Below are 16,285 nucleotides of genomic sequence, written 5' to 3' on the forward strand. Positions count from 1 at the left end.
CTGGCACCCAATTAATGTAGTTACTTCTAAAATTCACTATATATATACAAGCTAATGCTGCATTATTATACCCAAAAACATACGTAGAGGTGAACCCAGTTTACGTTGTCATCTCTTAAAATGAAACATGTCAGGCTAAGGATAAGCTACTTTAGATCACAGCACAACAAGTACATCAACTATTATTTCTTTCCGATGTATCTTATGGCAAAAAATTTTAATTTCACGTCTATCAATAAGTGATTGCCACATAAAGAATTTACCAAGAATCGCGAAACTACGTCATTGCGTTGCATAATATATGTAATTGCTGCGTAATCACTTGCATGAAGGCGAATTTTTGTGTTTTAAAATATAAACGGAACGAAAAAGGGGCGAACTAATTAGCCCAAGTATGTAACCCCTCGTCTCTGTAGATGAGCATGGTTTGCTAATCTTGCTTACAAGTCATTTTCCGTGATGGAGGAGAAATCCCAAAACAATGAAACTTTGAAGTCTGCTAGCACCTGGGCTGTGAAGGTTAACAGTCTGGAATTTCTTGATGAAAGTCGCGACTAAATAACGCAAGTGCAGATGATCGGAAATTCAACTGGACTCGAGAACTTACATTGCATAGTTTTTTTTTTCAAGGTGTATGTGCATCATTCGGTCAAGTTTTTTCTTCTGTTCAGTTCCCATTCTTCTTCTGGGGAGTTGGTTATATAAATGGGTATTCCCATGATTTCAGCTACGGGTATGTCGAAGCAAAGTCCAAGTTTTCTTGGGGTCGAGATGTGGAGATATACTAAAAGAAAAATTGTTTAAACCATGTCTCGTAAATATTCTATTGTTTTTGACAAATATTTAAGACATTTTAGATCCAAGGGAAAGGCATGCATACTTGGCATATCCGAGCTGAAATTTTTGCACAAACTGTTCTGCTAGCACATTTTGAAACTATTGAATGAAATTATAAAAATTGCGAAATATAATTTTATTGTAAAAGTTGCCCACCAGGTTGTCACCACAATAAAATAGTAATTTATTCGATTCTAGTCATGAAACTTCACGTAATTTACTGGAACTGTTCCCCGGATGGACTAGTTTCTGCAAATTAGAGTAGTAAAAATTAAACTTTCTAAAATAAATTAATAAATAGTAACCCTATTAGCGCATAAGAATCAGCCCAATTGACAAAAATAGCCCAACAGGGCTGATGATTTTGTCCATTTGGGTCTATATCATCTAAGAAAAAGGGCAACTGTGCTCTATTTTGACCTTAGATTATTCTGTCGTCGAGCCACCTCCCTATGGATGGATGATAGATAGACTTATCCATCAACAAATGAAATGACATCATTTTTATACAATCCTAAAAAAGGCTTATCCCCGAATTGCTTCTGAATCACTTGGTCAATCTGTCCTGGGTTTTTCCAAAATTATCCCTGTCTTGATTACCACTGTAAAATACTTGATTTTAATTCAAAATCAACGGAGTTCTCAAAACAAAATCTACTAGTTCTTTGGTTAAAAGCAGTCAATTTTCCTAAACAAAATATAGTTGACCAAATTTGAATTTGTAGCTGAAATAAAAGCTCTTTAGGAAGAAGTAGATAATGATATTTTACTGGAATATAAAAAAATTGCATCTAACAACAACGTCTTCTTTTGCAAATTGGGGGTTTTCTTGTAATTACGAACATTTAGAGAAACTATTAATGCTTGAAAATCACTCTGTTGGTATAGAGAGCCGGCAAAAATATCAACCTTGTAGAATGTGGCCAATCTTTATTTTTCTAGTTGTGATTATCGTTTTTTTGAAGTGACTGTACTTTTCAGAAAACATCTAAAGAAGCTGTTAAACTTCAAGAATTTTTTTAAACATGTAGTGACATTGACTTTTTAAGGTTTATGAAAGGAAAAATAGATAACTATTAATCGTTAAAAATGCATTAAATACTGGTAGCATCTGTTGTTTGTCAACCGTTCGTAGTGTTGATCTTCAATATTGAGCGAAATGAAGACAGCTTTTTATATTTTTGTGATTTTTGCACTATTTGCTTTGATCGTTGCAAATAGCAGCGAAAATAATCGAGAAAAAGTAAGTTCTATAATTTGCAGGCATTTATTGTATATTTAAACCACATAACCGAAAAGAACTTTAGGTTGTAGACAGTCTCTTGAGCAGTGATGGATCCAGGGTGTGCAGCGTTGCCACCTGCTCTTGTCCAAAGTGTGCTATTTTTCTCAAAAATAGGGTACAGGACAAAACTGTCGCTAAATATGCGTTTTTTGTGCAATCCTGCTTGAAGTTGCTCAATTAGTGGAGTTGGGGCGCATGGCGTTTTAATGAAATCCTTTACACTAATCCTAAAGTGAAATCCTACCGAATAGGTAATCATCCTGAAAACACGCACGTTTTTGGCACTGCTAGGCCTTTTTAATAGGACGAATATTGCTAAATAATGACATTTAACGAAATCCTTTTAAGCTGATTCAAAACTGAAATCCTACCGAATAGGTAATCATCCTGAAAACACGCACGTTTTTGGCATTGCTAGGCCTTTTTAATAGGACGAATATTGCTAAATAATGGCATTTAACGAAATCCTTTTAAGCTGATTCAAAACTGAAATCCTACTGAATAGGTAATCATCCTGAAAACACATACGCTTTTCGCACTACTAGACCTTTTTTCTAGCACGAATCAATACGCCAAATCTTGCGGTGTTCTTGAAACCCATGACTCTGCGCATCGTGTAGTCGCACCATAAAAGTGAACGGATTTCTATAAGGTTTTCTGTAAAGGGCTTGAAGATTATTGAATTGAATTTGTTCAAGAAGTATTACATTTTAAAGATGTTATTAAACTTTTTCCAAAAAAGTTTATCCAGTTGCAGTTGCAGTGCATTAAACTGCAGAGAAATGAACTTAGTGAACAGTGGTCGTATTCAGAATTAAAAATTTCTGAGGCGAGAGGTTTTTTCCAGCGGAAAAACAGAATAATACACTTGGATTTGAGTACTGCATCAAGCATGCGGTTGAATGTAGGATTGTTATTTGACTCATCAAGCAAAAGTATACAGTGAATAGGCTTTGAGAATTAGTCTCCGACGCCGCGTCAGTTTTCTTTTCGGCGGCGAACAGCTGCACCGAAAGGAAAATGGCGGCGCACCGCCGATTTTTCTCCGGTGGCGTGCCGTCAGTTGATGCCGATTTTTCCTATTAGGAAGGAGTTTCAAACCTATTCAAAACACACAAGTGACGTATCGTTCAACTAAAAACAAAACTCAATAATCTGTAGGATCAAGATTCTTTTATTTTAGAATTTTTAATCTCTCGCTTTTCAATAAACGGTAGCGTTTGCTTACCTCCGTTTCCGTGTTTTCGTGATGCTTTGCATTGTACTTAATGAAACCCGTTTTTAGTAGCCCATGTTTGACGCACAATGAGGCTTATTCATCTTTCGTTTTCGCGATGTACTTTTGAGGGAGAAACTTAAAATTTGGAAATTGAAAATTAAAAGACTCGCTACAGGCGAAAAATTTGCTATGATTTCCTCTTTTAAGTCTTTTAAAGCCGATATTACGTATATCTATTCTGACAAAGTTTTATTTTCGCGCCAAAAGTAAAGAGGAACACAGCATATTGATGCGCCTCTTACTGGGTCCTAGACCGCTGAATCTTCTATTGATTCATGTCAAGACGAAGCAAAGCAGGCCGATGAAATTGTTTCTCAAGGGAACATGGGGATGTCGCCTGGCTGGCGTGCTGCCGAAAACAGTTTTTTTTTTTTCTGAAATGGATATGGATGTACAATATGTATGGATGTATAATATATAATATGTATAGTTTACTATGGTAAAGATTAATGAATCTTTGCTATAGGAAGGTTTCTTGAATAGCCCATTTCATATTGGCATATGTCAGGCCCAAAAATCTCAAGTTCCTAGCCTAGGAGAGGGAATAGTTGAATACTTAACAAGAAGGAGTAAAACTGCATTATCCTTAGTTTTAAACCTCAAAGTCTTCTTCGGTCAAAGTTTTTTTTTTTGTATATATCCTGACTATTTAATCCTTGTTTTGTTATTCTTCTTCGTCAAATCTGAATAAGGTGAGCTGATGCCGTCAGATTATAACCACAGAATTAGCTCTGCAACTCTAACGGCCAAACTGAACTGAAATCAACAAATCTCGACAAGAAACATAGGGCCAAATAGACATATCGGCGGCATGCCGCTGCGCCGATGGTACTGGTGGCGCGCCGTCGAACTTTTTCTCTACGCTGGCGCGTCTTTCATTGGCGCGGCGTCGGGGTCTATTAAGGATGCTCAGTGCTTTTTATTCAATTCGTTGATTTATTGGAGAGATTATTTTTGATTAGACTATGTTAACTAATAGGAAGTCTTCACCCTTCCAGAATTTCTGAACTATGGACTCCTAGATTCTTGGTTGATGTTTTCTTCTCGTGCAGTCTGACCAATCGCGTGCGTATTGGCAAGCTATAGAATATGGTAGCTTGTAAATTTTTCATCTAAACCTGTTGAGTGAGACTTTCGCGACATTTTCTTTGACCAGACAGTTATATCAGGAATTTGATTTCTTTTAATTTTATTTCTTTTTATTTACGTCCCCTTCTATGATTGTTCAGTCCAATTAGATCAAATCTGACCTCTTTCAGGGTAAAAGGGACATGGAAAAAGCAATTCTGCTACTTAAATAAAATGAATAATTTCATTGATTCTATGACTACCGGAGTTTTAAGCAGCCAGAAGGGCTTAAATTTGATTAGAAAGTAAGAAAACATGACTTAAACTGTAAAAATGCAATTTTGGACTTGACAAATGGCAGACGCTGACCTTCCGTTCAGACACAAAATGATGCTCTCTATTGCCTAGATCAAAACCAAGACCGGAAAAAATCAGTTGACAAACCGATAGCTAGACCTTGGCTCCAGCTAAAATCCGATCAAACAAGCAAGTAAACGAGGAATATAAAAAAATTGACAGACTTGTTTCTGGCAAGAATGATCTTGAAAGACCCGACAGTCAGAAACACAATTTTTTTTAATTCTTCACTAAAGTGTGGGAGTACCGTCTGGTGAAGTGGAGATCACCAAATAGAAAGATAGAAAATTGAGGGAGTTTGCCAAAATGGAGAGATAATCTCTTTATTTGAAGACCTAAAAAATAGAGAAGTTATTTCTTTATTTGGAATTCTTAATTAATTTTTTGTCCCAATTTCATCTTATGGTATGCCTACTTGTTAGTGAAAATTTAAAATTGTATGTTATGTGATTGGGTGTTGACCTATGGCCACATCCTTTCTTCTGACTTTACCACTACACTTCGCTCACATGGTTTTGTATGATGATTTTCGCCCTTCTTTAAATTTTTCACCCTACAAAACTGGGTAATGATGCAGAATAGCCACCCCTGGTAAAATGAACTGATTTCTTCTGTTGATTATTATTTTCTCTGAAATTTCCTCAGTTATTTCTTCTGAAATTAACTGAGTATATTATTAAGTCAATTGGGCTATAAGATTGCACAGATACTGTCCAGTAGAAGCAGGATATAAACGACTCATTTCTAACCATACGCTATATCCTGGTTCTATTGGGGTGTATCTCTAAACCCTATGCTGCAGGGGTAGCTATTCTACAGCTTTGCCCAAAACTGACATTATTACAGTGAGCCTCACCGATCTTCCAGTTTCGGTTCCAAAGATTAAATTGAAATTACATTACAAAAACCCACACTTCAATCATAATTTGAAATTGGCTTCGAGTTGCTTTGACCGAAGTTGAAATTCCCTTATAAGAGAACTTATCAAACTACAAAATCCCAGTAGAAGATCCTCTCCTCTTCCAGACTTCTGAAATTCTCTCGCTTGCTGATTCTAGTCCTAATTTTCTTTTCAGACAGTTGTAGGACAAGTCCTACATTTTTTCAGGTTTTCCAAAGTAGCGCTACATTTTATCCTAATTGCGGTGCTACAGAGGCAAAAATTGCTCTACAGTTAGCACTATAGTGTTACAGGTGGCAACCCTGAACATAAAGTACCTGTAGATACATTGACGGAAACAACCTCGGAATTCATCAAGCCATAATGCAAAAATTTCACAGGACAGCGAAAATATTTATCGTGGCTGGGATTGCTTGTTGTGTGATAATGACTATTTTCGTGAGCAAACAAGCCTTATTTTGCCTGTAGGACAAGGCATAACAATTTTGGTATAACAATTTTTTGCTTGTCTCCAAGCAAAAAAAAAACAAAAACAAAACAAAAAAACGTATTTTGAAAAATTGACAACATTTTTCTAATTTTGGGGCAGCCAGGCCCCTGCCTCACGAAATAATCAATTCATTTGGGATGTGTCAAACCCTGGAACTCTCTTCGTGGTCATTATATTATCAGAAAGTGGATATTCACTTTTTTGGAGGGAGGGTGATTAAATATCCCCTTTGATATAGTACTGTCTATTCGTAACTGCCTTAATAATAATAATAATAATATATATTGAAAACCCGTCGTATACAATAAATGTACAATGACAGAGTATACAAAAATGCGAAAAGAGGAAACAAAACGATAATATACTAAAGAAAAAAAAATAATAACAACAAAAGCAACAACTTCTTAAATAGTATACAAAATAGTACGAAAAGTGGAAACAGAAAGATAACATACTCAAAGATTACAACAGAAACAACAACTTCTTTGAAAATAGCAACAAAGACAACAACTTTTGAAAGGAGAAAAAAAAGAAAAAAAAGAAAGGGAAACAAGAGGGAAAATTAAACAAGCAAACTTGCCTACTCGTGCTTTAGAATTGCTGGTTTTGTTTTTTGCCGGCTAATACGTGTCTCAAGAGCTAGATTTGGGTCCGCTAGGTTGTAGCGCCGAATCAGAAAACTATTTTTTGTCCAAGGTGGCAATTTTAGTAGGTACTTTGCAAAACGGAAAAATAAAGAGCGGATTTTAAACTTTTCACGGTTTGCCAATAAATTCCAGAAAGAGGTCACATATAATATATGTGGCAGAGCGGTAGCGTTGTAAATACTTGCCAGTAGTGGACGGTTAAATCTCAGAGTGGATTTAGCGATCAAAGCATAGGAGCTGGAAATTCGCCGTTCAAGATGTGAGATCAGGAGGGAGCGGGTATGCTGTAATGAGATACCTATTGGTAACCATAGATATACTATTTTATCAACTGATTTTACTAACCAATCACCTGGTTTGATATTAGCGGGAGGGTCATTCTTTGAATTGTAAAGCAGCAATTTCAATTTTTGGGAGCTGAATCTCAGACCGACTTTCTCGTAATTGGATTGCAGACATAAGAATGTTTCTGAAAGGCAGTTTAGCGTCCGGCTGAGATTCAGCATGTCATCAGCATAGCATACTATGGAGATGTCAATGGAACTGAGAATGCATGATGAAGAACAGCTGTTTTGAGGTTCAATAATGTAGTTGTTGAAGAAATTGGGGGATAAAACTGCTCCCTGACGGGCACCTTTACGGACTGGTATCAAAGCTGACCGTGGGGCTGGTGGAAGGCCTTTATCGGGAGGGAGCTTGAGTCGCACGCGAAGGCGAGAGTAAAGATCACGGAAAGCCCGAATGATATTTGAGTTCACTCCTCTTTTAGCTGAGTTTAGCAACATAAGCGCATGAATCAATGAATCAAACGCTCTCTGCAGGTCTAAGCTCCCGATCGCTAGGCTTTCTCCTGATTTGTGTGCATCCAGGAGTGCATATGCAACGACACGGAGCGCTTCAGCACAACCAATACCGCGTAGGAAACTGAATTGTCTTGGTGGACGGCAACACAGTTTTTCAAACTCATCTACGAATAAAAGTTCAAATAACTTGCAGAGAGAGCCAGCAACCGTGATTGGACGGAAAGAGGAGCATTGCATGGTAACATTTCCTTTTTTAAGGAACTGGCGTAATATCTCCAATTGAGAAAGTGGTTGGGACAATACCCTGAATGAGGATAATCTGCATCAGGAGGGTTACATGACTAATGAGAGCAGGTCCACCACTTTTTAGATGGAGTGCACTGATCCCATCAATCCCAAAAGATTGTTTAGTTTTTAGGTGAGAGATGGCCTTGCATAAAGCTCCCTCCGCTACAAGATAATCACTCAAATGACAACTATCTAAGAAGTCGTCCAACTCAGCTTCGTATCTTTCGTTGAGGGCTGGGTCAGGAGGTGAAAATTTTGACCCATAATATGCGTACCATTCAGAATCAGTGATAGCAGATGCGGATAAAGACTCATCGCTTTTAGAGGACAGAAAACGCCAAAGGAGAGAAGGATTAATTTCGGCCCGTGTAGATTCGATATCAATCATCTTTTTTCTGTGAGGTTTCAGCTCCTTTGCGAATTTTCTTTTTGTGAGCAGGCGGATTGAATTGACTACCCCCGAACGAGGTCGTCCACATGAAACCCAAAATTGAAGCCAAAAATTTAGACTTAGAATGGGTATCCACTAACTCTGGATTTTCAGACCAGCCAGGAAGGGTATGATGACGGGGTCTACTTAGAGGGACAGCAGCTTTTTCAGCACAGCGAAGGGCATGGCCAATTTCTGCGCAATAAAAGTCAACTGCTAGTTGTGTTTCCTCCTTTGAAAGAGCAGTTAATCTAGAGAGAAGATGGAAAGGGACACGGATCTTACTAAGGACTCTGGCTGCTTCTTCTTTAAATAAAATAGGGTTAATTTTACGTCAATCACGGCGAGACCTAGGAGGTGTTTTCGAAGTTGTTTGCGTTTGTGTATCTGAGCTGTGGCAAGGAATCTCGGCTGAGAACTGTATTGGTAAGTGATCAGATAGCTGAAAATCAAGCACAACCTTGAAAGGTGAAATCCTGAGATTTGCGGACGCAACGACGTGATCGAGATCTGATGTGGACACTGAGGTGTGTAAAATTTAAATCTTTGCACTTGAGGTCAAACTGGTCTCTAAAAATACTAAGCAACAGCGTAGAACGTAAAAACCTAGATAAGAGCGGTTCAGTCAAGTCGCAATTGAAGTCATCAACTAATATGCATTGAAGGCTTAAGGATCTAATAGGGTCAATACACTGGCCGAGTTTATCACTAGAATAACTAAAAGCACGCTCCGAACGCTCATTATGGTAATTTGTAGGCAAATATACATTAATAAAAACACAGCCCTCAACACGAATCGCCGATACTGAATAAACCGATACTGAACTATCAAAACTAAGAATACTTTTACTGCGGTTTGTGAAGAAATGTTCTTGCAAACAGACAGCTTCATTTCACTCAAGTATAAGTTATGAGATTTGAATTTGAGTTGAAAGCGAGTCACTAACGGTCCACGATAAATATTCAACTGTATCAGCTACATATTCTAAATTTTTTGTCGTTAATTGTTTGAGAGGTATTAAACACCGTAGCACGTATGACTACCGATTTTGCATTCAACGCAGAATGTCGGCTGTCTGCATGGTTCATCTCGCGTAGAACGATGTTCACTTGAGGCACATCTAGAGCATAAAGGTTCAGCCGATGCCTATGAAAGCTTTCCGGTCATTTGGACCATTGAGCTCCTTGGGGGGATTTTTCAAGACAACAGAATAGGTAGAGTTTCTGGGCTTGGACGTTTCAGGTGCACTATGATTGGTTGTGAAAATACTGGTTTGCTGGAGCAGACTGGGTCGCTACAAAATTATCAAGCTTCCGAGAGATTATATTTACTTTGGCAGTAACTGTTGCATTCACCGCATCTCCGATGACCGGAACCGAGCAGGGGTTAAAGATGACAAATTTTGGCATGCTCACATTATTTTTCGCAGCTGAAATAAGAATTTTGCACATTTCAATGATATTGTCTTCATCTTTAGAGTAGGTCACAAGACGATTCGTAATATTCAACTCAGTATGAAAGATTCGCTTAGCCTTTATAACATCTTCATGTGTATAGAAAGCAACACACGCTTTTACGATACACTTCAATTTTATTCCGTCTGCAAGTGCTCTCGTAACACAATTCAGTAACGGATTCAAAATAATTTTTTCACTTTCAGCCATCGTAGGTCCAAGCGTAATTAAATCTCAATGTAAAGTCACAAAACAATGACTTACCCGCAAGGGGGCTTTTTAAGTCCCCCCCCACTTTCCAATAAACGCCTTCTAATTATCCAAATGAACTAATTCAATCCAAATGAAATAGTACAAATAGTTCAATCACATAGCCTTACAGACAATATAGCCAAAAACTGGTTTTTTCAAGAGATAATCCTCTCAGAAAATAAGAGGTGTTAATTTTCAACCTTTAGATTAAATTAAAGCCAGACACGTACACGATGGTTAAATACAATCTTTAATTACTTTAATAAGCCGAACTAAGAGTTCTGAGAATTCCCATTTTCAAGAGAAAAATCGTTCTGGATATGCCATTGATAATTCCTATCCAGAAGAGCACGAGTTAAGATACCATTTTCTTCATTTTGTGTTGCAGGTTAGCGTCTTCACACGAAGCACTTTGCAAATTGACTCATTTACTTAAAAACCATGTCAGAGCATGCTAAGGCATTTAGAGTTAGGATAAAATAGATTATTATAGTCAATGTTTTGTACTTTAAAAAAGAAAACAACAAAGGTCTGAACTTCCAATGTAAAATAATTGTTTTTAAGTCTGTAATTTTACCTTCTGATTCCAAGTTAAGTCAAAAGTTGCTTGTGGCCAGTTTTTTTATCCAAATTTTTGGTACTTCAGCCATAAAGAAAGAAAACTACTCAGTAAAACTTCGGAGGCTAATTTCAGTACCATTATATTTTCAGAATGTCACAGGTAAAATTTTCTAAGCAATTAAATTGAAGTCCAAATTTTGCAGAAAAGAGGATTACCCAAAACAGTGGCTAATTAGAAATCCAAAATTAGCATCACAATACCTGCAATAGGAATCACTGCGTTATCTAACTAGGGAAAAATTAAGATTTTGTCAACCAATGCTATATACTTAATAAGCCTGTATTTATTCTTTTGCCTTCTGTATAACTACGACAATTCTGCCCTGCTGAGAATTTGCAGATTGAAAGAAAATTTGTGTTAAAGTACCAATGAAAATGAAATATGGATGTTTGAATTTTTTAAGTGGACATTTAGACAACCATTTATATCTAAAAAGAAAGGAAAATTGGGAAGTCACGTTTTAGCAAAAAATACCTTTATTTACGGGTGTACGTTTTTGGTAGTCGCAGGCATCAAACTTAAAAAAAAAGAAATGTAGGGGAAAATAAGCTGAGAATATACGGCACCCAACAGCTTATGAAGGTGTCTTTAGGAATCAGAACATTCCGAAATTTTTTCAGATGATTAGCAATGTCAAATTTAACTAATTAATCTTTTCTTGTTCGTTTTCGTGGTTTGTCAGTATGAAAAAAGTGGTGCTTCCCTTAAAACTTCATAATTTTGAAACAACCAAAAGGAAAACCCAAGAAAATCGCTATTTTCTTGTATGAATAGACTTGAGGTGAGGTCAGGGGGAGGAATATGTTCTTATTTCATGTCCTCTGTGCTTTTCATATTTTAGAAAAAAAATCGCTATTGTGCACATCCTTGTTCTAAATAAAAGCCTGAATTTTCATCACTTAAGAGTTTTAATAATTACTATTTATGTGCCTGTGATTATTACAACATCACCATTTATGGGAAGAGCCCTGTAAGTGAAATGGAGTGAAATGTTACTATCTACGACGTCACTGTTCATTTAGAATATAAGGGTGGTTTTTTCGAAGTTCCCGGAAACACTTTCCTGTTCGGTCATACGTCTCGAAAACTGCTGGAAAACAAAAACAAGAAAGTGGAAAGCAAAGACCACTCTTGGTCTTAGAGCACGAAAACTAGTGAAATATGTCTGTTATAACGTAAGATAAATACAGGTATGTAAATATAAGGCAGTTAGAATGTCAAAGTTGGTAGTTAGCTAAAATGAAAAAGGTATATTTTACATGAGCATTTTAAAATCAAAGGTTGGTACCTATGCAGAGAGGGCGGGAGGTCTAATGGTAACTTTCAATCATGGATGTAAGTAATTCAAGTAATAAGTGTCATGGGTGATATAAAAGCCAACTTACCCAAGTAGTAAGGCTGGCGCTTCATATCCTGGATTTTCTGGAATGGTGGCTTCCAGATTTTGAATCCAGGACCACTATCTAGCTTACCTGTACTTTGGAATATGAGTTGGCCTTCTTCATCCGTGTATCAATAATCTTTGCTCCAAAATGTAGCCCTTTTATTCAATTTTAATGTAGCCATATTCTTCCATATCTGCATACTTCCATGTTCTTCGGCTTGCTTGAAAACCACGCCAGAAATATGGTGTCCAGCTTCACTTTTTACGATCCCTCTGGATTCACTTTCCAAAAAGCACAAAGCGTTTCCAGTCGCAAAAACCCAAAAATCCGTTGATTTTGAATTGAAGTTTTCAAGTATTTTGCAATAGGTTGCATAGGTTGCATCAAGACGCTGGGTAATTGTAGACAGAGAAAAGCCAAGACAGATAGTCCAAGTAATTGAGAGGCAAATGTTTAAATGGCTGGGCAACCAATTTTGGTCCATATCCCACCTAGAAATTTCTAAAATCCTGATGCCCCCCTCACGATATTTTAATTTTCTTATTCAAATTTTAGGTGAATTCCCCGAAAGGAAGCTTAAAAGGCCATTATTTTGATATCTATTTTTGGGTCGTCCTCTAGTAATTTTTTTTATACTAATGAAAAATAACTGAAGACCTCTCTAATTGAACCCCCATGTAAATGAGCCCCAATGCAACTGAACCCTCATGCAGCTGAACTATACAGCTAGGATGACCTCCCTGTAACTGAGCCGCGCGTAATTGAAACCCTTATGCAACTCAATCCCCGTTTAACGGTTCCCTTCGTGCAACTCAATCCCCGTCTAACTGAACCCTCGTGCACTTCAACTCCTGTTTAACTGAACTTCCCGCAATTGAACCCCACTCAACTGAGCAATCAATAATAATATAATAAACTCGACCATAGAAAAAAGGTATTTCTAATCTTAGAGCTAAGGCCCAAATTATACAACCCTTCCATCTTCCCATTCACACATTAAAACAAAAATATAATGTTTGATCAAGCAAGGGGAAAGAAATAAAAATCTGGTCATTTAGATGGAAAATAGATAAAACCAATGGTGTCATTTGGGTGGGGGGGGGGAGGGTGGCTGGGTTGGGCTATAGCTCCCCCCTGATTTTAGGAGGGGCCCAAAATCAGTAGTCACAATATATGTCTTTGAGTCCGTTCTGAATCTTTTCTGAGTCGTGTGTGACTTAGGTCTTCTCTGTTTGTGGACTTTGTAAATAGAACACCATTTTGTAAAACTATGGACTTTTTGCATTCCTAGTAGCCATAGACTCATTATTGTTAATAAATGTCGGACCGCATGGGATTTGGGAAATTCCATGCGCTTTTTCTTCTTTGCTTCCAGTTAAGACGCTAAATTTGAAACTTGATTTCGTTCAAAATCTTTATTCCATGAATTTTGTTTCTTGAATTATCCTAAAATTTAACCTCTTGAATTTTGAGAAAACCAAAGTGAGAATTTCAGACCAGTTATTTTTTCATATTTTCGGGAAAGATAATAAAAAGATATTGTATAAAAGGATAATTCAAAGAGTCTATAACAATCTTGAAGGACAGTACCTAATCTCATACACCAAAGATTATAACAAAATGAAAAAAAAGGCTCCGAGGTATTTAGAAGACCTCTTCTAGCGAGCTAATTATTGCAGCGGAAGGTTTTATAGAGAATTTTGAGAGGCACGGAAACCATAATTTCAAAGTTTTGAGCGCTACTGTTCGATTTGTTCAATATATATATATATATATATATATATATATATATATATATATATATATATATATATATATATATATATATATATATATATATATATATATATATATATATATATATATATATATATATATATATATATATATATATATATATATATATATATATATATATATATATATATATATATATATATATATATATATATATATATATATATATATTTATTTATATTTATATATAATATATAAATATAAATGAAGGATTCGCTTCGCCTTTATAAAATCTTCATGTGCATAGAAAGCAACACACGCTTTTATGATACAGTCCAATTTTATTCCATCTGTAAGTGCTCTCGTGACAAAATTCAGTAACGTATTCAAAATGATTTTTTAACTTTCAGCCATTTTAGGTCCAAGCGTAATTAAATCGCAATGCAAAGTCACAAAATAATGACTAACCTTCAAGGGGGGCTTTTTGCAGTCCCCCCCACTTTCAACTACACGCCTTCTAAGTATCCAAATGAAATAATTTAATACAAAATATGAAGCAGCGAAAAATGTTCAATCACACAGTCTGACAGACACTATATCCCAAAACTGTTTTCTTCAAGAGATAATCCTCTCAGAAAATAAGAGGTGTTAATTTTCAACCTTTAGATTAAATTAAAGCCAGACACGTACACGATGGTTAAATACAATCTTTAATTACTTTAATAAGCCGAACTAAGAGTTCTGAGAATTCCCATTTTCAAGAGAAAAATCGTTCTGGATATGCCATTGATAATTCCTATCCAGAAGAGCACGAGTTAAGATACCATTTTCTTCATTTTGTGTTGCAGGTTAGCGTCTTCACACGAAGCACTTTGCAAATTGACTCATTTACTTAAAAACCATGTCAGAGCATGCTAAGGCATTTAGAGTTAGGATAAAAGTAGAGGAGGGGGTCCGACTCCGAACAGTACCACGTGGTTTATGGTTTTCTCAATGAGAATGAAAAAACAGGAATTTTCTCACTTGAAAAACCATGAATTTTGTCACATTTATGGTTGTTTTCATGGATGGTTATGTGTGTTGTTCGATTTATTTGATGTTTTTCTCGGATGTCAACATCAAATTATGGATGTTTTATGGTTGTTGTCAGTGAGAATTTGAAAAACAGGAACTTTGTCACATTTATGGATGTCAACAGCAATTCATGTCTGTTTTATGGTTTTCTCAGTGAGAATGAAAAAACATGAACTTTGTCACATTTATGGATGTCAAAAGCAATTCATGTCTGTTTTATGGTTTTCTCAGTGAGAATGAAAAAACAGGAACTTTGTCACATTTATGGATGTTTTTATGGTTTTTGTCAGTGAGAATTTTAAAAAACAGGAACTTTCACACTCACAAAACCATAACCCACGTGGTGCTGTCACGAGTCAGAACACCTGTGCTGTCGACCTCAATTCACCTATCGTGAATCAATAATTCCCCTTAGAAACAGCAAATTAATTTCCCCTTTCTTGACAGATCAATCGATCAATGACATCATCTGTCAGACTTTAAAAATTTCCGCCTAGAAACGATTCTCCAGGAATAGATCCAAATCATTAATGTCTTTGCCTCGGGAACAGTTCTTTTGGTCGAACTCCAAAGGATATTAATAACCAAAGGCCATGGAAACAATTAGGCAAGAAACATCTTAGTGATGAATTGTTTTAGCGCGCGAAAAGGTTTCTTATTAATTTGAAATGCATTAGCGCAGAGATGCCAAAAACAAAAGGAACACACTGAATTTACGTTTAGGGATTATTTGGGCGAAACTGTTTTAGACGGGTTATGGAACTATTTCGGCGAAACAGATAGAGACATTTTAAAAGATGATTTTTGAAGAGATTTTAGAAGAGAATTTAATGGTGAAACTCTGTGGTCGTTATAATACACAAGTTTCATTTGAACAGTGTTGTGAGGTCCTCTAACCCAACCCCAAAGGGTTCCAATCCTCCTACCCCAACCCCGAAGGAAGCCCCCGGTCCTCAAAAGCCCCCCAAGCTCCCAATGGCCCTCCACCGGTCCCCAAATGTCCCCCAGGCCCCCAACTGTCCCCCCGGACCCTCAAAGGCCCCCCAAGCTCCCAAAGGGCCACCGGCGCCCCCAAAGGCCCACCCAGACCCCCAAAGACCATCCCCGGGCCCCCAAAGGCCCATCGAGCTCCCAAAGGACCAACGGGGTCCCAAAGGCCCTCCACCGGCCCCCAACTGCCCCTCCGGACCCCCAAAGGCCCTCCCTGTGCCCAAAGGCCCGCCCAGTGCCCCAAAGGCCCGCCCCCGGCCCCCCAAGGTCCCCCGGCCCAGAGAAGCGCCGCCGGGATAACACACACACACACACACACACACAAACATACAAAAAACATACACATGCACACGAAAACTTACATGCACATAAAAACTTACATGCA

At 37.2% G+C, this 16,285-nt stretch overlaps 1 long non-coding RNA gene across 1 annotated transcript in view; it reads left to right on the top strand.

Annotated features, from left to right (window-relative positions):
- Nucleotides 1-1,922: 1,922 nt before the first annotated feature.
- Nucleotides 1,923-16,285, top strand: part of LOC148953052 (uncharacterized) — a 62,177-nt gene continuing 47,814 nt past the window's right edge. Inside the window, exon 1 of the long non-coding RNA XR_016141622.1 lies at nt 1,923-2,080. This is a non-coding gene — a long non-coding RNA (uncharacterized LOC148953052). The remainder of the gene's footprint in view (nt 2,081-16,285) is intronic.

The sequence above is a fragment of the Artemia sp. Qi Xiang Cuo genome, chromosome 4 (genome assembly GCF_049724085.1).
Source record: "Artemia sp. Qi Xiang Cuo chromosome 4, ASM4972408v1, whole genome shotgun sequence".
In the NCBI taxonomy this organism is placed as follows: domain Eukaryota; kingdom Metazoa; phylum Arthropoda; class Branchiopoda; order Anostraca; family Artemiidae; genus Artemia; species Artemia sp. Qi Xiang Cuo.